We start from the raw sequence: 24,694 nt of genomic DNA, 5'->3' as shown, positions 1-24,694 counted from the left end.
CCACATCAGAGGAATGATAAGTGCATTTGTTTTCTAGGTCCTACAGTCCAGTCAGGAGACAGATGATGTGGAGCTGGGGTCTGTCCTCCAGCTGGTGCAGGCAGCTGCCCATCTTTAACCTCCCCCAGCCCAGCCCTGCAGCAGAGCAGCACTAAAGCCTTCAGGGACAGATCAGACAGCACAGAAAATGCTGACAACTCCTTCTAGCCCCTCTGCCACCACTGAATGGAGGAACAGAGCCCGGCAGGGGCCAACCCCGGTGGGTAGCGGCAGGTCTAAAGGCTCCTGTGGCCCCCAGGAGAGCCCCATCTGCACCCCACAGCCTGCTGCAACCCAGCACGTCCACTCCTCCACCAGCCCTTCCAGTGCAGATTTAAGCACCTAACCTGGTTAAAAAGCAGGTAGGAGATCTTCCAGTTGTAACAAGGATGAAATCATCACACCGTGATTTAAAAAAGATAAATAAGATGCCTCCCTTTATGGCAGCGCAGTAAGTGACAGCAGGATTGCTGTGGCACGTGGAAACCACATGAAAGGACAGCTGTTTTTAAGAAGAGAACCAACTCCTTCAAACTCTGAGCTAAAACATTTCTTCTCCTTCTACTGAGGAGGTTATCTCATCATGCAAGAACACCATGCAATAAAGATGGTTAAATTCAGAAAAATTTTCTTAGTTTGAGGTAGGTAATTTTATAAAGACATGTGGAACCAGAAGTCTGACTTATCTTCTAGATAGCTTCAAATAACCTCTATTTAAAATTACATTATTTTTAACTCAGTAAATTAATACATTTCTAAATTCTCCAGAAATATTCTCTTTTTTCCCCAAGAGTTATTACATACCAAGGACCTATTTTACTCTTCGAACACAGCAAAGATGATCTCCGTTTTAAGTGCCAGATGTAGCTTTAGAGATATAAACTTAATAACATCATGTCATAATTTCTAATTTTGGATACATCAATATGTTAAGGCTCCACGTAGGTATAGACTAGTGCTGGAAACAGAGGACAGACTTCATTTCAAGTTAAATGGGCTTGCATGCCAAGTATACTGCTCTTCTTGGACAAGGGAGAGGAATGACAAGTAGAAATATTCTATTTGATTATTTAAGTATTAACAGCAAAGTTGAGAAATAAAGCATCTTATGAGTAGAAAAAGACAGACCTAGTGATTAAAGTATGATCCCTTACTGGGATAGCACAGTGATGCATGTGTTAAAGCAACGGACCAGAACACGCCAGCCAGCCAGTATGGCACAATTATTAAAAATAAGCTTCCAATTTGCTTTCTTCTAAAAATAAAAAAAAATTATGCATTTTTAAAGACCTACATAAATCTCCACTAGGTACTTTTAACTGGATCGAGAAATGAACTATGACCCTTTCAATAAATATCTTTTTTAAAAAATACCCAACTAATATCCCTACATTTCTTCATGGAAGAGAAGTTAGAAAAAAAAAATATTCTCTCAACTGATCTGTTTCTTAGGAAACATTGCCTTTCAAAATGCAGTCCTGATATCTTTGGATTCAAAAAGACTGTTATCAACAGATTATCCTTTAGTCAACACAAAAGGAATCATTCTCTAATATTCACTGAACAAGAAAAGAGCTCTTAATAAACCTGATATTTATGCAACATTCAACTCCCATCTGATACCACGGACAAGACCTGGCTGATCAGACTCGTTCGGTACTACCAGCTTTTCCGCAAGTTTTGTGGGGACCGTCTAAACAGGCAGGGCCCTGGATTATTCCCATTATCTCCTCTTGGCATTGCTCCGGTGATCCAGCATGCAGAGGTTTCTATACAGCTATCAAGTGCTGCCAACTTCTCAGAAGCTTTCTCCTTCCCAGTTCCCTCTGAAGGGGAAAGGGCAGCTGGCAGCAAAGCCATCCATCACTTTCCCTAACGAGAATTTTGAATGCAGCCGCTTCTCCCAGGCAGCCCCCAGCAGCATTCACACTGGGAGCCAAGCACCATGGCAAAAGGGCCACGTGCTTGTGACTTGCTCTTCCATTTCGACATCATCAGAGAGGGGGGATAAAACCCCAGCATGGAAGGACAGCTTACCTGTGCTTGTCAAAATGCATCAACTTAAACCAGAGGCACTTTCTAGCAACCCAAACCTCAGCGATTTTGCTCCCCTTGCTGAGTTCTGCCCCTTTTTTAACGTGAGGCTACTTGCTACAGAACAGTGAATAGAAAAATGAAGAACCTAAATACCCGTGTGAATGATTCCAGGTACTCAATGCATTTCTTCACAAATAAGCCCAGTTTTGCAGCTCACACCAAATAAACTGTGCACTTGGGATTTGCAAAGAGGGTGCCAGAGGATGATACCTTTGTGGGGAGACATTGCAACCTCACTAACCCAACCTAAAGGGTGTCCTACAGAGGACAAAGGGCTTGCCATTCAAGAACCTGCTTGACAGTAAAGAAATCCCAGGCACGCTACGCTATTAGCCCTGCAAAACATAACCAGTTTGGAGAAGTACGTGCCACAATCAAAGTTCCCGGTGTCAGTCTTCAGGCCAAACACAGGTGCTCAGCCATGGCCACCGACAGCTGCCAGTGCTGCTAACCAGCCCACCAGCGCTCAGTTTCAAGGTGCCCTGGGCCACACACAGACCCCTGCACCTCCCAGAAGACCATCATTGCTGGTACCACCCACAGAAGTCTGCTAGTTCTCTCTTTTCCCCTTCACAGTTTGTTACAGTTATTCTCCAAGGCCTTCTGGAACAGAACAGCTCAGGTGAGTGCTCCCTCTCTCCTCCTGTGTTAGGATTTGGAGAGGCGATGCCTATGTTCCTGAACTGGTACACAGCTCTAACAAAATAGAGTTGCATCTTGGAAACCAAAGCTTCCATTTACAGCCAGGCAAAGGATCATTTCCATCATGCAGTGGAAACACCTAAGAACCAGTTTTTTATTTTGCTTTTCTCTTTACGCACCTACAAGCCCCTGGTGACTCACATCAGTTTCTAACAGTCCAGAGTTTCTCCTGCCACTTCTTGAAGAGAGCGTTGGCAGGTGACAACCTGTGCACTGTTGATGCTGTTCAATGATTTAATATGGCTAATACAGGTCCATCTGACTCTACATCCTTTTTAATAGGTACTTTTTAATTTTGACAGAAAGACGTGCCAACCCATTAGATGCTGCTACTGAAAGCTAGTCATTACATATTTAAATCCACAGGGTCTGAAACTCAAGTTCGCTGAACTTATAAGACCATTTGTAGCCATTATCAGCAGCTGTACCATCTCTACAGGGGAAAAACACTTTTAGCCACACCAACCTGACTAATTCATGTCTACTTTGCTCGAAGGCCTCAGTTTTTCCCTACACAACCAAGATGGACTCTGGCGTGACTCGTGTTTCGATGCTGGGATACACAAAAAGAGTTAATAGCTTCTCCAGCCCCTTCCATTCCTCTGGGGGCAGTTTAGAAGAGCTCTGATCTTCCTCTTACTTTTTGATCCTAAGTGGCTGTCATACCTCTTCTTCAATAACTTCAACACCCTAAGAATCGCAATTCAAATGCCTTTAATCAAAATACCGCCTAGAATGGAGATAGTAACACCGAATAGGAATACACTCTCTGGCTGTCCTCTGTGTAACTATCTGAGGTAGCTCTAGTAATTGAAGTCCAAGCTTAACCAAACCAGAGGCGCAATTTTTAGGTTTCCTTTTAAACAGAGTAGGACATACAAAATGAATGGGGTTTTGTTGTTTGTTTGGGGGTTTTTTTTGGTCATGAATTACAGAAAACTACTGCAACACACCTGCAACTACTCTGTATCACCTGGATCTGTACTCAATTTGCAAATCATACATTGAAAGCTGACAATAAAACTACTTGCAGTACCTGTAATACACAAGGGGATGCTCCCTGTTCTGAATGCTGCCTTCTCTCAGCCTCTCCATCACAGCTCCCGTTAATCCCTGAACCCTTCCTTGTCTGTCAAGCCCAGACCCAGGCATGGTGACAGCAGGCTCCATCTTACTGCACTGTGCCTATACGTCTTGCTCAGCTAACAGGGAATAAGGTATTTTCATTAATTTTGGCACAGTTTTAGAACAGCCCTAGTTCTTTCCAAATGCACTTGAAGCATCTATTTGCTAGCTTTCTTCCTTGCCCTCAGGATATAAAATCTATAAGAAAGATTTAGGTTGATTGGATCATCAGAGTTATTTTGCATTTTTTCTGTGAAACTATCAGGAGCCAAAAATATGGCTGTCAGAGAAATAACTTTAAAAAAAAAAAAGTAGCAGCAAACATGTGAAAAGCCCCGTGCTAAGTTTCTGCTACAAATACTTGTCAAAACGCTAACGATTCAATAATCCGATTTGCTTAAAGTGTTCCACCAATACCTCTTAGTCAGTAGTAAACAATATTTCTTTGTATTTGGTTATACTAGATACAAAAATAAAAAACAGTTTCTGTGGCTTTAGCCTACAATGAGGACCGATTGTTCCTACTCTCCTGGTTGCTGTACTCGCTATCTGACTCCCAGAGGAATGAGCCCTTCCAGCTCTTCTTTGGCCTGCACCGTCTGCTGGGACAGCTCTGGAAGGGCTACAGCTTTCCAGCTTTATCCTGATGAGTGTTTCTTTAACCTCTGAAAAAGTGTTTACACCATCTTTAGTGACTACGGCATATAAGCTATAGGTGAAATTAAATAAAAAACAATCACACACTCATATATATATATATATATGTATGTGTGTACGGAGTGGGAGGGTGACAGGGAATACCTAGCATTCCCTTTATGTAAAAGGCCATGAGTCCTGTAAGGAACAAATTATTGTTTTAAAAAAATAGATCATTTTAATAGATAGTTTAATACTTTGTAGCAATCCAAAAGAAAAATTAAAAGGAACATCAGTCATCATTATGGAATGCAAACAGAAGAAAACAAAAAAAGCTGTGTCACTGCATAAACCTTTTTTTTTTTTTTTTTCTCTCAGCACGACACCGTAGAACTAGAAAACACGAAGTGAAATAATCAAGGGTAAGAGACGGTCGGTACATGCAGCTCCTTTAGCCTCATACCCCCTTTGAGGGGATGCTGAGGGGAGAGGGTGCAGTGTCCTGGCCGGGAAGGCGAGCAGGAAGCGATTCCCTCCTGCGCCAACAGCGGGACCCGGCCATGGCAGGTTCAACCCACGCAACAGGCAGTTTCTTCTCATCTCATGAGGTCCATCATGGAGCAGAACGTGGCGAGTACCACCAGTCCCCACTCGTTCAAAAAGCTCCGGGAATACAAACCCTCAGATGATTATTAACTACAAAGACATTTTCACTTAGTCAAGTCCAAGGCTCACAAGCCATAAACCACTGGAAACTGTGAAAGCATAAATATGAACTCGCCCTGTTCTCACCCTCTTCCTGAAGTGCCCACAACAGCTCAGCAAGATCTTGAGTGTATCAACCTTTCATCAAACCAACTACAATGCTTACAATAAAACTCCTGAGCTACTGATTACATTGTTGTTATCTTTGTGCATATTTCACACTTGGATATGGCACCAAAAACAAATTCTACTGCATTTATTATTTCTTTTTCCCAACAAAAGAAAGACAAAACTTTGTTTGACCAAGTATCACCATTCCTGCCCCTGAGCTCTTCCCCCTCCTTACCAACACTGTAAATCCTGCCTTTTATAGGTAGGCAAAATACCATTTTCATACTCACACCACAAGAGCAGTCAGATACAAATAACCACAAAAAATTATCACGGAGCAGACAATGCAGTCCCCAGCCCATGCAGATGTGTGCTGAAACTTCCCTTCCCAAAGGGCAGGGAGAATTGATAACTCGCTCCTCCCAGGTACCGACCTCGAGGATTTCATTCCAGCAAACCAAAGACCTTCAAGGATTCCAGTTCCAACAATGATATCACAAAATGGAAAAGTAAAAACAAAACCCACGCCACAAAAAAAAAAAAAAAAAAAAAAAAAACCACACAAAACAAATTAACAAAAACCCACCACATCACACACAACACCCAGAAATCCTGACCACAGAGTGCACAGTTTGAGATCTGGACCCTGCCAATGTACCAACCCAAAACTAAAAATCCTGGTATAACAATTAAATGGCTCCCACATCGGAACGACACACAAGAAAGAACTGTCTATTACCTCTTAGAGCAAAATGATCAGAACTGAAGGAAGAAATCAAATTCCTACCATGCAGGCAGGAAACCAAAACCTCAAAAAGGGATGTAGCACACTGTGCCCATATATACTGTATAGAGACAGACCCCCAGTGACATTCCCATTCCAACTGACATAACTGGTGCGGAGGGAGGGCCAGTCCTTCCTGGGACTTCATGGCCCTGCATTTCAGAAGCATCTTGTAGTCCAGAGGAAAAAGCAGCCAACTACAGAAGCAACACAGAAAAGCCCAGGCAGTGCTGATAGCAAAGCAAACGTTCTAACCATCCCCATGATGGGAAGGATGCCCATTTCTCACAGCCCCCAAAAAAAAAAAAAAAAAAAAAAATCAGCTGTGCCCATTATAACCCAGCCATGGATAGGTGCCATCAACTGAGCATGTTTCAATTAAATTGCAACTTTAATTATCACAGGACCAGTGTGTCCAGTTTAACTATTTCCTAACACTGTCTTCCTCTACTAAAGTAATATTTCGTTCCTCCAGCGTGCAGACAAGTCCCACCAGAGAGAGATTCCATGCCAAAGCTTCCCTTTCTACTACCCCTGGTTTAAGTTGACTAAGTTTGCACTCAGAATTATTAAAGTATATAGGGTTACATTTATTGCATCCAGGCCTCGACTAGGCAACCTCAAGCGTGTCACCTGCAGTATCACAACCCTCATCAGTGGTATTGCCAGATGCTGAGAAGGGCTTATGATGGGGTTACCTGGGATTATCCCATCAGAGTCCTTAGGAAAATGAGATACACCGACCATCTCACAATTGGATTAAACTTCTGTGGAGGGGTCTGGTTCTCAAACCACATTTAAAAAAAAAAAAAAAAAATCATACTTCTCGCAACTAAGAACAGAACAAGTGTCTGCTCACTCTTCAGCGTCATCAGAGCCATGGTCAGAGATACCAACAAATACTAAAATAGGTCCCACAAAACAACTGTTTTAAGTGGATGATGCCCTGATTCCAGTCTCCAACCCTTAAAGGTCAATACCCGAATTGTAAGAACTCATTGAAAACCTTGGGCGCTCGCCCAGATGTGTGAATTTATTGGAACAAGTCCCAGACAGTAGGATTAATTAAATGCACATAAATCAGGACTTGCTTATTCACTGAAGTTTCTAACGGCAGTCCCTGGTATTAAAACGTCTAGGAATTCTAATCCCCGGAGATTACAGGCATATAGTTAAACTTGGACCCAATTACCTGCAAATCACTAATGACTTGAGAACTGGAAAGTGTATAGACACTCCCTAAACCTTTGGACAAAAACAAACCTGAGAAAAAGTGCACATACCACACAAATAAATGGCTGTACTCCAGGGACTCCCAGGCCTAATATTCCATACTATTTTCAGAATGTCATGTATGGGGGGGTGTTTGGTTTTTAAATGAGAAACAGGCACACAATTACTTTAAGAGTTTTTGACAACGTCAAGAATAGGAGAAAAAAGGGAGAGAGAAGGGCTTAGTAAAGTGGCAACACACTGCTTTTGTAGTAAATAAAGCCACGTAGCATAAGCTAATTGTGAACAAAATCTAGTAAGCAAAAAGGGTATTTCCTTATCTTCTACATACAGCACTCTGCACCAGACCCTTACTACCAACAGAAACCAACTCCTGCCTCATGCACATAGACAAACACCTAACTTCGTCCACAGAAACAGTTCCCTGTCTCACCTCAAACAGGGGCTTCAGCACAGTGAAATCCAGTTGTAAATGAGCAGGAACAGAGCCAGAGAGAATACAACACCACAGAAAGCCAGCCAGAGGGCAACACACCTCAGGCATCCAGGTAAGGAACCAACAACACAGGCCAGTGTTACTCCTTATATACAAGACCAACTTACCTAATCTGACGACAATACTGGTGCTTCTCCAATACATTCACTACACTTAACTCAATATAAACCAAAAGAAACCCATTTTTCTCCCAAGTGTCAAAACACCTAAAAAATCCAGAGAATGCTTCAATTTCCTGAGCTAAGCAGCTACTTCATAATGCAAATGTCTCACGACCCTTCAGAGATGAAGAGCAAGTCAAATGAAGCAAGAACAGAGCAGACAATTGGCAAAATACCTAACAGCTAAAGCAAAAAGAGCAATAATAAAAATTAAGAGAACACTGCACTCAGCCTCCAGTTGCATTTCTACCAATAAAATTATCTTAAAGGTGCCTAGAGGTCCCAAAGACTTTTTTAGAACATGTAAGTGCTCCCCAACGATCACAGTTAGAGGCAAGAGAAAAGAAAACAAGAGCACATGTATCATTATAAGCTTTTGGGATTATATGCAAACCAAAGTTAATGAGATCCTCGTAGCTTCACTTGTTCTTTAAGCAAGTAACCTACACTCCTGGATTTGTATTTAGCAAACAGCCACTCATCATTTTAAAAGGATGGCAAAAGCAGCTTTGGGATACTATTTTTTCCTACATTGAATTTTACATTCTCATTTTTTTTCACCTGCATCCTGCTCTCTTATGTTCACCCCATCAAACAAGGCAAAAAAGATGGCAAAGGTTTCTATAGTGCACTAAAAAGAAGAAATTTGCAAGTGGAATAAACCCAGACAATTGACAGAAAAACCCAGAAAGATAAGTACCACTGAAACAATTTCCCCCCAAGCTCATCAACTAAGAATCCCTGCAGGGAATGTGAATATAAGGTCAAAGATAAACACACCAGCTTCCGTTAAGGTCCCCCCCCACCCCGCAACATATACATACACACACATAAAGGTGCTCTCCCTTTTGCTTGGATTTCCACTTTATTTTGTGTTTTGATATACACCATAAAATCCATATGCTGAAAATAGCACTTAATATAATCTAAGCTTTGTCTAAAGATCCATCCTCTCTTAATCCTAGTGTACGAATGTGTTGTTTGTATCCTATGTATTGGCCCTTAGGATTCAAGATTCAACACACGTAGTAACTGTAAAAATAAATCTCCAAACTGCTTTGATGTATAATGTTCAACCAAACTGAGCCACATACACTCAGACTTCACCAGGTAAGCAAAGTCACTAAAAAAAAAATAAAAAAATCTCTGATTTTACACACTTGTACTTAATCACATGTGGTTTGACAATATGTAATATATTACGTAATTTAAGATTTCAGACACATGACAATCAGCAGTGCGTCAGTTTATTACAGGCTAACAACACCGACCTTCCCAGTTCCAAGAAGAATCAAACGGGACATTAAACTACCCAGCCAAAGTTGCACTAAATTTCTTCAGAAACACAGCAAAGATTCATTTCGGTCTGATAAGTTTTGCTGATACAGACGTGACAAACAGCAGTAGTTCAGAGAAGTGCAGCTGTTTATTTGCAGATCTTGGTTTATTCTGTAGCCCTCAAAACCTGATGCTTCATATTACACCACAGAGATACTACTCTGACAGCGGGCTGGTGAATCTGATACGCAGCGTTACTCAAAGTGACAGTAATAACCACCCCTAGCATAGTTTTTCCTACACCAGTTGTAAATCAGAGACATACAGGATCACAGACTTGCATATAGGCACACTCAAGCCATCTCCTACATCCACATAAGTTGGCCAAACGAATAAAGGGAAACCTTAATTTTCCCCAGACCTGTTCCACTAATTAATATACTAAAACAAGAAGCAGAAGAAGATATCAAGGTTACTGTATTCCTGCCCCAGTTCTAATGTACCTTACTATTTCAAGAGATGAACCCAATTAAATAAAAAAAAAATATATATCACACATTAAATACAATCCATAATCACAGGAATTTGCATATGGATTTCTAGTTAAGGTTTTATTAATAAACGTGCACTAAGATTACCAGCAAGTGCATTACTACTCTGCATGCATCAAAGATGCATCTTTGTCTGCCTTTTTCTTCTGCTTATCTAGCCCATTTGGAATGTTAAACTTCTGTGCTATGTAAATGAAAATATTTAATTATGCAAAGCAAAGGGGAAAGGTTTACATTATTATAATTGAGTTAAATTCTTTCTGCTTTAAGCTCAAATACTGGGAGCATAGCTGAGCATCTGTTAAGAATTTCAAAGTCTTAAAATTTATAAAGCAGCAGTTTAAGAGCTACACGTGAACAATTTGAAGCCTTTTGATGTTAATAAAATTACTGTAATATATTCCGGTTTCATGGTTAAAATTAAAGGAAGTCTGAAAGCTTAATGCAAATCCAAGGTAAGAAGCAAATCCAGAAAGAAGTCGCTTGTTTGCTACAATTTTTCAACTCTTATGGTAACCAGAATTTATAAATGGAAATGAATGAACCAGCAAATGGCTAAGGAAGCTACAAGTAAAACCATCTCAGGAAAACAGCGCCTCAAGAGCAACCTGTTCATAGAAAAAGGTCTCCTTTGGGTAAACCTGATGGTCACAGCTACGTACACAGCAGCGAGTACGTCATTACAAGGTCAGTGTGACACGCTGATGGTTGCAGCCACTTCAAAGGGATCGTTTTGCCTTATGCCTTCACCTGTGCTGAGACACACAACAAATACACCCGTGCCATGAGCAGCAAAGCAAAGAACGGCACATTTTTGTGGACAAAACTTCACCGAATCTTCACGGTAAAACAAACAGTCACCAGCTCTGCTTTCTACTAGGGTACAGAAGTAAAAGGAGCCTAGAGGAGCTTGAATGCTCACACTATTTCAAAGGAGGCAGAAGAACGCTGCTGTTCTTCTGCCAGCCCCACCTGCTGCAAAGCTGCCGTTTCTCAGATACGAAACACTGCTTTCAGCAGGATCCTGAAAGAGCTAACCTAGTTTCTTCCAATGTTCAGGCTGTGAGGTGATGGAACACGTTGGCTGTTTACTTGCATTTTATTACAAGGCGGTAACCCTTCTTTCCCCGGCTCAGCCTCACCACGTTTAGCTGGCCACCAAGCCTCAGGGAGACAAGCATACAATCCTCAAGCAAACCATCTGTTTGGTTAGTTCATGATTTCTGAGGTGGACTGGTAGGCGCCCTCCAAAGCTTCAGACGTTCTCTGCCACATGCCAGATGGACAGCCTTCCTCCTGCGCCGTGCAAGTGCTTATGGCCTTTAGCAAGGGAAGAGGTTTAAACATTTCCACATTAATTTGTGATGCAAAGCCGTTATCCCTTGACCATGCCAGCCTGTGCTGTTCAAGTAAAAATCCACCAGCTTTCAAGACCCAAGACCTTCCACTGATCCAGGCTTCCTCAGGCAGAGAAAGCCCTCTCAAATGCTTATCCCAGTGCTCATCGCCGTTTGGATGCATAGACGAGGGCAGCATCTTTTGCTTAGAGGTCTGAACAGACCAACTTGCCTTGCCAGCCCCATGCCCTGGCGTACCTGTAACAGCTGAGCACGATGCCAGGGCTTGGCACAGGCTCACAGCCCTGATGGCAGCACTACACCATCACCTCCTCTGAGAGGCTGGGGATTGTTTTGTTTTGGTTTTTTTAAATTCAATAAGAAAGATTATGGAGTCATACTAACCGCTCCACAATTACAACTGAAATTTGCCTTCCGCTATAGAATCAGTTCTAATGCTTCTCTCAGGGCAGAGATAGATGAAACTACTTAGCTAATTACAAGCATGTATACTTGCAAAATGTTTAGCTGTGTTAATATCAAATCACTTAAATCTGCTGATATTCAGAACTAGGGGGCTTTTTACCACTGTTTATGTATGCTTTCCTTGGGTAACCCAACACCAGAGATATTTTTTTAAGGTTAAATGGGTGTTACAGCACCCAGCCCTAACATCTGCATTTCTACCAGGTTTCTCTCTTGGCACAAGCTACGCTACACACTGCGCTGCATAATCTGAAAGCTCTGCATCACTGGCTTATCCCCCACACAGCCCCCCAAAAGAAAAAACCCTCACACCACTGAAAGCATTAAAATGCATTAAGCTGGATGACTGTGAAATGTCATGAGTCCTTACTGACTCCACGGTTTAACTGTGGGTTTTAATAGAGGTAATATTTCTTCATTGCTAGCCAGTGCAAGATTTGTTACCTACACAATGACTCAACTATGACATCTTTTATGAGTGATATGTTAAACTAATTAACATTAACCTACCAGAAGACTCAAGCATAAATTAGAGACCATTTCAGTTAAAGATACAGAGAGCTTCTATACCGATAATTTTCCCCAAACAGAAGACTTTGACCCTTGAATTATGAGATTTCATTTTAAAATTAATATTAATCACCTCAGAATTCTTATGCTGAATGTTTTTTCAAATACATTTTCTACTTATTTCAATTTCAACAGAACATAATAAGGCATGTGCAGCTAGTGTAGCAATTCTAAATCCAAGAACTGGAGAACCAAGCTAGGACAAAAGTTATAAGAAAAAATAAATATTCTGTTATGCTTAGTTAAGTGTTTGTTCCCCTTTCTCCTACTACAGAAAATAAAAATAAGACGGCCAGTAATGCCTATAGATTACGCCAGCACTGCTATATAGCAAGTAGGGCCCTACCCTCAAATGCAGGCATCAACCGTTCATGGCAATATTCCTCAGAGCCTGTATTTCTCATCTTTGAGTGCCAAGGCAAGAGGCAGATTAAGTCAAAATTCACTAAAAATACATATGACAACATAAGTTGCCCAACAGAGAGGCCAATATTCTTCCAATGAGTGCACCCTGGCTCTCTTTAGAGACACACTAAGTAGCTGCACCTCCCTCAAAAGCTAACTACTACCAAGCATCTTTCTGGCAAGTGGTTACTGTACCACGTTCAACCCCTGCCCCTCCACAGAGATTCCTCTTTGGTTTTTGTAGGAGAAATTGATCTTACCTAAGCAGTACTAGAGATACCCTATTTCACTTTCACTGTGTTTTGCAGTGATGGCGATACATGACCCATAACAAGTTTTTTGCCAAGAAGTTAATCCAGGCACTGACCTGGAATAACAGGGTCTACTTCATAGTTCTCTTCAGCCTGGAAGCACTCAGAATAAAAAAGAATAAAGATACCCTGCTCCTCTTACACAAATTGTGGCCATAAACCACTGCCCACAGTAGAAAACAAGGGAAAATGTTATATGCAAAATATATGCAAAATGGCTCCTGGCAATTCCCGGGGCGTTGGCACAGCACTGCTCACACCGAGCAGCCAGACACCCAGAATACACCCTGCTCTAACTCAGCACCCATCACTCGGGTACACCGTCGCTGATAGAGCAGAGCAACAAACCAGAGAGCTCCCCTCCTCTTCACCTTCATAAACTACCTACCAGGCTACAGAGGGTCTGCAAATCCTTATTTCTAATAATGCTATAGACATTTTTCAGTGTCTAGAATATGGTCTCCTACACAGCTGTCGGACAGCCCAACCACGCTCCACAGGACTGTACCAACACTCCGAGGAAAGGCTTGAGATGCCTAACCCTGGGCAACAGCCTCACACACAGAAATCTGCAAAAGTATTCTTATTCTGCCTCTTTTCTGTCCTACCCTCACTTTGATCCATCATAACTTAACTTACTGCCTTTTGCAACAGTGTTCGGGGGGGGCGGGGGGAAATGTTTTAACCACAACACACAAACCAAGGTCAAAGCAGTAGATTGATTTCTTTGCATTTACAAATGCAAAGAAATCAATCTGGGAATGGGTCTGGTCTTCCTTTGCAAACATGCTCTCCCTTGTCTCAAAAAGAAAGCCACTCATACATCTACCCTCCATGAAGTCCACAACAAGCAACATTCCACACATAGTTTTGGTGGCACAATTCCTACTAAAGATGTTAAAACAAGATATATATATAAACAACCTCCTCTAGCCACTTCAAGTATTAGACTGTGTATAATTTAAAGCAATGCATTCCATCAAACCAACATATATAACTTGTGTATATACATTCTACATACACACATAAAAACATTAAGCCAGATTGATTGCCAGTTGAAAACACTTTCTTTTTTTAGTGCTTGTCATATCCACCTCAGATATGCCTTGCTTCTTTTCAGTGGTGTCTTGGAGGGGGGGGGGGGGGGGGGGGGAGAGGGTGGGAAAGGAGTGAGCAGTATGCCTGAGATTGAGATAAAGCGTTTTAAACCTGATTAAAGTGAATTCTTTCATTATACACCTGATCACTAATTCAATAGATGCTTCTCCATTATATGTTTTTTGACTGATGGGAATTTACACACAGGATGTACATATGTATTTAAGTCTAAAGTATAAGCATATAATGTACGTGTATACACAGGGGTGCTGGTGTCCGACTTGCTTTTCCAAAAAAAAGCAAGTGGTCAGTATTGCCACAGAAGTCAACAGCGATTGTTATTTGGCTCTGCTGAAAAATCGACCTAGATGACTGGATTTAGACACAGCAGCTCAAATGTTGGTGGCTAAACAGGGAAAAAAATGCACTGGGGAATGCAAACTGGCTGATGAAAATATTTCAGGTATTAGTTTTAAGCTACCATACACTAAAAGGCATACAAGGAAGGTGTCAAGTATCAGTTTAAATAAGACATTTAAAATAAACTAACATCTAATTAGTCTTGCATCTAGATGGGTTGTGTGCTCCAAAACCGGCCTCAATAGACATTAAGTAAATTGTCCATTCATTCCTTTGGGGAGAAGGAGCAGCTTCCTCTTATTGTTGCCCTTAAAACTCCCTTTTCAGCCCTATTACTAGATGAACTGCTGTCATGAAATTATACCAAGTTGCAGCCCCCTTCCTCCGCTGCCAAAGCACTGGAATTTCTGCAGGAGAAACCCTCTCTCCCATCGATGGGAGATCTACAGAAAGTAACTAAGTTGACAATATGGATATTTAAAGGGACAGCTAATTTGTTTTTGCAAGCTGTGCTCCCATTTATGCTTTAAAAGCAATAATCACTCAACTTTTCTCTCAATTTAAACAAAGTTTTTCACAACACGTTCAAATCAACTAAATTAGGCTTGAAATGCTCATATGTCAAAGTCTCCTGAAGATGGATGATAATATTCAAATATCAGGTGTTGATACCATGGAAAAGAAGCTATTTGAAAAGAAGAAGTGGCAGTTAATCCAAATCTGATAAACCGAGTCATGGTCTAGGACGCAGATATTAACCATATGCAAAAGGAGAACTTTAAACTGATAAAGCCACAAAATGCATAGATGTGAGACTATAAAAGTAACATATACAAATCCTGATGATGAAAGGTATCTACATGATAAAGAACAAGCTTTTGGGTTTAGAAATATATTTCTTTCCTTACTTCTTTTGTAAGTATAATGAATTTCAATTAAAAAAAAAAAAAAGCAAGGCACTAAAAACATGAAGTTGTGAACCAGAACCACCCTTCCTTCCAATGTCTGTTTTTCCGTAGGGACCCATGCCTAAACATGCCCCATCAGTCCAGTCCAGGAACTCAAATGAATAAATCTACTGCCTATATTGCATCATAAAACTCTGAATATGGCCAAATTAAGACAGATGACGAGAGGTATGCTATCTCTGGTCATACCTCTGGTTACAGTACGCTTATCTTCTGATTTTTTTTACCAATAAGGCTATGCATCTTCTGTAAGCGGAAGAATGCCTCTTCCAACACCTTTGTGGTTTCCAACACTTGTTCCCAACACAAAGCCTTTACACAGCAGCCCCTCTGCAAAGGGCAGCGGAGACCACATTCACACCCCACAGGGAGCCCAGGGAAGAGCCCCCTGCGCCACCACCACTCAGGTCAGCTACAGCACCAGCAGAGCCACATCATATGCAAACTCAGCTGGGAGGCAACAATTAATAGATGAAGGCCAGTAGCACCATCACAGTTTCAGTAGCTTACAGGTCTGAATTAACACCCTGTGTGGCACTACACCAGCAAGCTGCTTAGCTACACCTCTGCTTGCCACATAATCTTCACGGTGCCTTCTTAGGTATTTCGGAGCCATCACAACTTTTATTATTTTCAGAGCATATGCACAGAGCAACACTGATAACAACCAAAAACCCATTTGCAAATTCTGAAAGATAACTAAACGAGCAGCCACACAAAGTCTCACCTCCAAGATAACATTAAAACAACATATGCAACTCCTGAACCACTTACCTAAATGATTTTTTTTGCCTTGCACAGTATTGCGAAGCCAAACAGAAGAAGCTAACTTGTATCCTCAGCTGAAGACTGCAGTTATTCTGGGAGCAGATTTAATTCAAAACACACAAAGTTAAACTTCTCTTTCCTTGTACAGCATTAAACAGAAACTATTTTATCATACACCAAGAAGAAGCCAATACTACTGATCCCCGAGATATTTATAATCTATGCTACGGCCATTTAAAGATTGCACTACATTTTCCCATTAGAAATGCTCCGATGGCCTCCAGGCACATAAATTACGACAAACCGCTTCTCCTCTAGTCCCACAAAATCCACCTCTCCTTTCTCCAGCGCATCAATCACCAGCAACCAGCCCTCATTTCCAAGATGCCTCGCTGCTTCCTTGCCTTGCCCACCACCACTCCAACCCTATGCCCCCTCCCATTGCCCACTCACTAAATTTTACGGCACCATGTGCCTTCCCCACACACACACCCACACCCACCTCCTCCACCCGCAGTCCTGCCCCACCACTCTCCCTCACCTCTGGAGGAAAAGTGATGCTGACACCCAGAGCAACACCGCACTCACCGCCCGGTACAGGATTTCAGGCAACTCCTTTCACTTACGAGATGTTCTAGGAACAGTTAGGGGAAAAAAAATAAACCCACCCACACAGGGAAAGTGACAGAAACACCAATACCGGGATGGTTACAATGTATCAAAACACAGACTATTTGTTTAAGGTGGCAACATTGTTTCTAATTGGATGACGTGAGGTTTCTTTTTAGTTTTTAAATATACACAATGTAACATTTCGTTATTTTTAGCAGGGGCATAGCACTGAGATGAGGTATGGGCGTTTTTCCTTGCACAGGGTTCAAGGCAGTATGTCCTCACTGGTCCCACCACAGCACCCACACTTGCAGAGTCCCGTCACCTTTCAGGGGATGTGCTGTCCCTGTCCCCCCACAACGACCACAATTAATTTTGTGTTAAAATATTCTGCATGCCCCCTAGCTTATCTATTCCCCCTCCCCTCCCCCCCCCCCCAACCCCAAACACACCTCTGCATTTTAATCAAGGAAAGGTCAAGGTGTCAAGCACAACAGCATCAGGCGTCACATAGTTTGTGACAAATTTCACGTTCTGACAAGGCAAGTAAAAAAAGAATCAAAATAGAATTTTAGTGAGTTGGAAAGCTTCTTGCTATATAAGATAAATTCAATCAAGAGAAAGAAAACTATTCCAGACACGATATGCCTCTGACTAAGTGACAGCACATTACAGAAAGCAGCTCACGCAGTGGAAGCTCCTTTTTCATTATAAGTTCTTATGCAAGTATATCTCAATCGTAACCATAATGGAATGGGGGAGGGGGGCAGTAAAGCATCCCCCACCCTCACATTGCAAGTGGCAACTCTCCAGCCTTGGTCAACTTTCTCCTACCTTTCTCACACAAGCTAAAAAGAAACAAACCGTGCTCCAATGTGTGTGTTGGTTCTGCAAATGTTGTACCCCAAGTTACTCGATAAGGTGAAAAACAGGGAAAGCAGATAAATAAAAAGAGAAATCATCGTATTTGCAGTTACACTTTCTACTATATGAAGGTATATGATTAAGCACATGGGATTCAGCCAGCATTAAGCAAAATAAAGAGGGAAAAAAAAAAAACCAAACAAAACAAAACAAACCAGACACCGTTATCAACACGGTTTTCTATGGAGCCAAAGCTACAAAGCCAGCTCTGTCCTAGAAATATGCCCCGTCCTACAGCTTCTCCCTCATGTTCCCAGGAAGGAGCACAGTCACTACTCACCACCTCATCCTCCTCGTAACTACACAATACTCTTCAGACTGTTTGGGAGTCCTTTCAGGGACTAACAATCACATTACCAAAGCTTTCTCCCAAAATTTTACTCCAGCCAAACTGGACCTCCGCATCCCGAGGAGGATGCTCTGGGAAGGCTTGCGGAGAAGGAAGCCCCTTTGCCCTGAGCTGCCAGGAGCAGAGCCTCACACCAAGCTCTCAGGTAAGCATCCCTCTCTCCATGACATATCAGGAGTCAGTGGGGCACACATGGGTCTGCAGAAAGTTCTACCTCACTTGGGAATTCCGGAATTCATGACCCAAAATAAAGCACTTCAAGTAAAGGGAAGGAACAATCAAATAAATAAAAAAGTCCTTATCACATTTTCCTTTCTACCCTCCCAGATGTTTGCTGATACTCCACATACCACCTTCACGTGCTACCTGAGAACCCTGAAGTGACAGACCCTGTCCTTTTTCTCCTCTGCTTATTCCTCACAATGCACAACTCCAACACTGCCACTCCACCCACCCACCACACTCTGTGAAAGCACTTCTTGCACCCTTTTAAATCTCTTCTGTTCCACCAGCCTGAGGCCACGGCCATGGTTACTCTCACCCCAGCTACACGGAGCAAGGCACCTCCTCACACCACAAAGTACACTGGCTGGAAGACCTTCTTCACTGAGAATACAGTTCAAAGGAGTAACTGCTACTCAGACTGTCTTGTGTTTGTTTTAGGTGCAAGTCCTGCTACCAGTTTAACAATGACACATCCCAGGACAGCCTTGCAAGGGGGAGTCCAGAGCTCACTCCCCAGCCCAGGATACCTGCAAGGACTCCCACCACCATCCAGGACAGTCACAAGCAAAGCAAGCAATGGCCCAACTGCAACCAGAGACAAAGCACAAGAACAACCCTTTCCACACACTGCAGAGCTACAGGGTTAGGGCCCTCGTACCTGGAACCCTCCTCCCGAGCACAGCTCCCAGGCTCCTCACAGCAGCAAACAGGCTTCTCACAGCCAGCCCCCACCGATGGCAGCAGGGCTGAGTTAACCTGAGTGAAGGCAGGTGCTCCCCAGCACCCAGGTGCTGCTCAGACTCCAGCCATACCCTGCCCCACCTGCTGCTGCTGCCCCTTTTGCTGGGGCTGCTCCCAGGAGGAAGGTGCAGGGATGCTCCAGCCAGGGCCTGCAAATAGCATTTTCTCCATCTCCATCCAAGCCCTGCAAGGGTCTCACCTCCCACCAACGCAGCACGCCTACCAGCTGGGAACTACCATGCTAAACATTTCCTAGCTGGCCCTACTCCTCCTCTCTGTGCAGATCCTATCTCCGAATATGAGAATGCTTCTTTTCGTTTTATTGGAAATAGTCCAAAGAAATTTGAAGACAGATAAATTGTATTCCCCTTCTTTAAATCGGAAAAGTTTTGTCACCAAGTCATTAATGTTTGAGATGTTCCAGGTATAAACACACACAAGTATATCTAATAATTTGCATAACATATCCCGAATCCTATGGCAATGATCAAATTCAGTCTATACAAACTCTCAGATGAAGCTAAGCTAAGGAGTTGTCCCTATTTACATTAACTGTATGTAAAAATCCACGCGCATTTGCAGTGCTGATGAAAACTAATGGCTTTCAAGCAGATTGTACCTTTTCTGTCCAGTTTAGCTTTCCTAAAGAGCGGCAAGTGCCTGAGAAGAAATTGAACAAGAAAATCTGCACAGAAAGGAAAAATGATCGGAGTTTTGGTTTTCTTTGAACACAGCAACGTAATAGCTGGGCTGCTTTTACCAGATGACACTAGATAGCAGCTCTAAATATTTTTATCCAGCTCAATCCATTTATTATGGGTTTTTTCCCTCTTTCCACAAACAGCCTAAGACTTTCCTTTTTCAAACCTCTAAAATAAAGACTTTCATATGGCTAACTTAAGTCACGCAAAGTTCAAAAATAGTATAAATGCACAATATTAAGAATGGCAATCTAAATGTACATTAATTGCGTTCAGTACATAACAAAAAGCTTATCCTCAATAATCAAGAAAATTAAGAGCTGGTCTTTATTACAACACAGTCAGAACGAGGAAATTGGGACTGTATTGCTTCTTGTATCTCTGTTTACAACTGGAAAGGATAACAAGTGATTATTCGTTCAGATTTCTATTTTGCTCTAAAGTAGGCCAGCCAGCTCAGCACTTTTCTTAAGATTATGAATACTTGTCTGCCCTACATATGGTCTAGGCTGGAACCAATCATATGAGCTGAAATATGCAGCAAAACCAACTATTTTCATGTCATTCATTTTCAGCTATAAATAAGAACTGCACAAAACAGGTATAAAAGGATCAGATTTTAAATAGTTTTAAAATTTGCTTTGCAATTTTCATAGTTCACTGAGGGGCTCAATGATTTCTTCACCATTGGATTAACACTTAATCTAGATTCAAGAATAATTTGTTATTCATAAATAACTCTTCTAATAGCTTGTTTCCTCCACTAGTTTTCATTTCATTTTTGTACACCTGTTATCTCATACAGTAACAAGAAAACTGAGAGCTGTCTGCATTCAATAAGCTGTCACAGTACTAGGACATTCAGGATGTAAACATGCTCCACAAGAAGCCTTAAATCAAAACTTAGAAATTCAAGTTCTTTTGTTTCATGTGTTTTTAAAGTGAAATATCCCTATTTGCTCTCTCCCCCATACAAACCATCCGTAAGATTTTTGTTTCTCTTTGGAAGAAGAGAGGTTAAATAATAGAAGGTTGTTTTCTTGTGTTCAACCCAAAATACTAACACGTCTTTAAACAAAGTCAGCTACTTGGAAGATCAGAATTGTAGAAAATGCTTTGTGTAAATTGTTTTTAATTTATTTTTATTGGAAGTTAACTAGTCTGATCTAGAGTTGCTCAGACTCCTCAACCCCTTGAAGTCATTACCTTGAAAATATCAGTTAACTCTGAAAACAAAAACACTTTCAGTTTTTCCTTCTACATTCAAGATATAAATGCTGCCAAACCATTAGTAAGGCATTTCTGTCAGATTACGCCACTCAAAACTACTGCTAGGTGTCAGCAGCAAGGCAGAGGCAAAAAAAAAAAGGTTACAGAGCAAGTTTAAGATGAAGACAATGCGCTTGGTATTTTGATGTACAAGACAGTATTTTTGCAAGAGGGCAGACACATACCTTTCATCAGCTGCAGAACCTTGGTGACAGATGGTGATAATAATCCAAATGGGTCTCAGCGGCATTTCCCACAATATCCTCAAGTTTCGGCAAGAGGCTCTTCCACTTGTTCCAGGAGCCCATGAAGTTATGTATGAATCCAAACAGTTAAGACATTCCGCAGCTGCATGGTCCAGTTTGTGCCACATTAACCACCCCTGAAGAATCCCAAGCTGTATCCCACCGCTCACAGAATAATGCAATATGGCACCCATCACAGGCGGGCGTTTTGGCAGCCATCCCATCCTGTCTTCCCCACAACCGTGTTTTGACCTGTTCGAATAAGGGGAAGAAGCGTTAGTTCAGCACAGTAACTCTGCCGCACCAGTCAGGGACGAACACACAGCTATAAAGTTACATTCTTCCGAATAATTTCAAACACGTATTTCTTCACAGATTTAGACACATACTAAACTCAAAGCCTGGTGACAGCATTTCACTTTAAAAACATCATCAGGCTGGAATGTAACAGAAGATGATTTAAGAAAAAGGCTTTCATATTTCTCTACACATTGTGCAGTCCTACATTACAGAAAGCACTGAAGTGACAGGAGAGGAAGGTAATATAAAGGCTCTTCAACTGCCCCGGCAGGTATTTCAAAACTCATGAAAAGAGTAAGTCAATAACAAAGCTTCAAGTAGCAAAAATAAAACTCATCAACCTTTTTGAAGGAGACGTATCAGGATGGTGGAGGAGAGAACTTAAGGGTGATCTTTCCTCCCACTTCAGCCTTGGCTCAGTGTCCCTCCGTGGCACCTCCACCAGCAGACACGCTACTGCAGCCAGTGCCAGAGCAGCAAGCATCACTGTTGGTGCTTGGCCCAGCAAGGAGCAAGCCAGAACAGCCAAATCCATGCCTGCCTGCGCTGGTACCCCTGCTCTGCCATTCCTTCAGGAGTACCAACTGCAAGCATTTGCTCAGGTTGGGCAGGGGAATATGAGGAATGGCAAGAAAACTTGGAGTAGTCTGCACTCCAAGGAAATCATGATGTGAGGAACAGCGTCAAGTCTGCCAAGCTGGAGTGGGGGAAAGAACAAACTTCCACACCAACGATGAGGAAGAGGAGCTAGAAGAGGCTTTAGAGACTGGAAGATGCATATGCACCAAGATAAAGACAAGAAGAAAGGAGAAGGTGAATACCGGTGAATGCATAAGAAGTTTTTCCTGGAAGCTCCGTCTATGTTAACCGAGTAACATGCACGTAGGGCAGACCACAGAAAAATAATTTTAGGAAAGGGAACGGGAAGAAGCTTTTATATTTGCTACATATCAAGAGAAACCCGATCATACCTACACATGCATGAAATGAAAGATCCTGGCCAAAGGAGATTTTCACGGGAATCACAAGTAAGCATAGAGGTGGACAGGGACGAGGAAGAAGGAGAATGAGCAACAATAGAATGTGGAAAAGTAGAGACTTCAGAAATTCTCAAATGGACAGATCTAAGGAGGAAAAAGGACAACTGACAAATTAGGACAAGAAAATAACACCGGAAAGGGAAAGTAGTGGACTGGGATGAAAAAAGAAGAAAAGTGGAGGCTGTTACATAGCACAGAAAAATGGAAGGGGAACTAAGAAGACACTAAGTTAATCAAGATAATTTAGAAAAGTACAAAGTGGGCTTGAGGAAGTTTTCCAAAGTTGCAATGCTTGCTCTAGAAAGCGCAAATACCGGAAAGATGGAACAAAACCCAGGCAATTACCGCTTTTTCCACGGGACGAAGCTGAGCGGGCTGCGCAGGGGAGGACAAGCTGAGGACGGGCCAGCCTGGACTGACCCTTCCCACTGCTTTCCCCCCCCCCCTCCCCCCGATCAATGCATTCGGAAGAACAAAGTCCTCCCCCTGGTCCCTCCCCTCCTAAAATTGTGCCTGCACACTTCTGGGCACCTTGCTCCCCTGGGATGGTCCCGCAGCAGCAATGTGTGACCCTCTGCGGTGTCCCCCCCCCCTCGTCCTTGCTGCAGGCTGCCCTCCCCGGCCCCCCAGCCCCCCCCTCCCCCTTGGCCAGCACTCCCAACAATCCCAAGAACTTTTCCCCGTCTTCAGCCTTCCTCTGTCCCGAACCCACCGAAAGCACTCCAAGCCCACTTCCCTCCCCCGCAAAAAAAGAAAAAAATAAATGACCAAACCCAAAGCAGGCACAGGGAGGAGGCGAGACACACACACACACCCCCCCCCCCGAGGGCTGCCCCCCAGCCTGCATTACTGCAGCTAGGGCGGAACGACGGCCCTACACCCCCCCCCCCCCCCAAAATACCTGCATGTGCTCCGAGGAGTACAAAGGACGGGCTGGGCCAGCCGCAGCCCCCCGTGCGCCCCCAGCCCAGCGCCCGGCGGCGGGGGGGCGCGGGGGGCAGCCCGGAGAACAATACACGCCGAGTCCCAACGTACCTTTTCCTCGCTTGCCGCTGGGAAACCGGGGTTTTTTCTTTTCTTTTTTCCTCGGGAGCCCGCAGTGGGGCTTTTTTGCTGTTCCGCGGCGGGAGAGCGCGGAGAAAGTTGAGTAAATCTCTCCGGATAAAGTTGTCGAAGATGAGAGAAACCCGGGAGCGATGGAGAGTTCATCCGAGTTTCTCCTTTTGTTCAACTTGCCCGAGCAGACAAAGAGGCGGCAGCGGCGGCAGGTCCCCCCGCCGGCCGCCCCCCCCCCCCCCCCCCGGGGTCCCGCACTGCCCTCGCCCCCCGCCGCCGCCCCTCCATCCCCCCGCGGCGCGGCGCGGCCCCGGCGCTGAACTTCCCTCCAAGGGAACCTCCCAGAAAAAAAACAATTTAATTCTAGACGCCGGGGGGGGTGGGGGGGTGGGGAAGGGAGAGAAACATCTCTCAAATCATTATTTCCGGTAGATGCACCTCTTTGTTTGGATTCCCCCGACTGTCAGTGAGGACGAGGCTCTGGGTAGCTGCTTTCGGTCAGTTTGATCTCACGGAATGAGATGGGCAAACGCAGGACGTAAAGACAAGTAAGTTTAAAAGAAAGGAAGAAGTAGTAAAAGAAAAGAAGAAAAAGAGAGAAAAAAGGGAAGAGAGAAAAAGAAGGAAGAAATGAAAGAAAAAAAAAGGGGGGGGAGGGAAAAAAAAAAAAAACACACACAAAAAAACCCAAAAGAAAATCATCCGGAGTTGCGAAACGAACCCTTTTTGCATGGACACGGGAAGTACATAAATAAACAACTGAAGGGGAATCTGGGAAGACTGTTGCTTCTCCTCCCCCTCCCTTCGCACTTCTCCAGAGCCCCCAGCCAGGCAGCCCCCCGCCCCGTACCCCGCCATCCCTACCTGTTGCGTGCCGCGCCGAGCCGGGGCCGCCCGCGGCCGCCCCAGCGGAACCCGGAGGGGAGGCGGGGGCCGTAGACCCCTCACCCGCCCCCCACCCCGGGCCGGCAGCCCCGCTCGGCCGCGGGTGGGAGCGCAGCTGCCGCCGGC

General features: G+C 43.3%; 1 long non-coding RNA gene across 4 annotated transcripts in view; it reads right to left on the bottom strand.

Moving 5' to 3' along the window:
- The window catches only part of LOC114011669 (uncharacterized), a 268,684-nt gene extending 244,786 nt beyond the window's left edge, over nucleotides 1-23,898 (bottom strand). For all 4 annotated transcript variants that reach the window (XR_008746639.1, XR_008746640.1, XR_008746638.1 and 1 more), the window contains exons 1-2: nucleotides 23,663-23,898; nucleotides 21,228-21,539 (exon numbers count right to left, since the gene is read on the bottom strand). This is a non-coding gene — a long non-coding RNA (uncharacterized LOC114011669). The remainder of the gene's footprint in view (nucleotides 1-21,227; nucleotides 21,540-23,662) is intronic.
- Nucleotides 23,899-24,694: the final 796 nt, after the last annotated feature.

This window comes from Falco peregrinus, chromosome 3, assembly GCF_023634155.1.
Source record: "Falco peregrinus isolate bFalPer1 chromosome 3, bFalPer1.pri, whole genome shotgun sequence".
Taxonomy (NCBI): Eukaryota; Metazoa; Chordata; class Aves; order Falconiformes; family Falconidae; genus Falco; species Falco peregrinus.
This window is presented reverse-complemented; position numbering and strand designations above follow the sequence as displayed.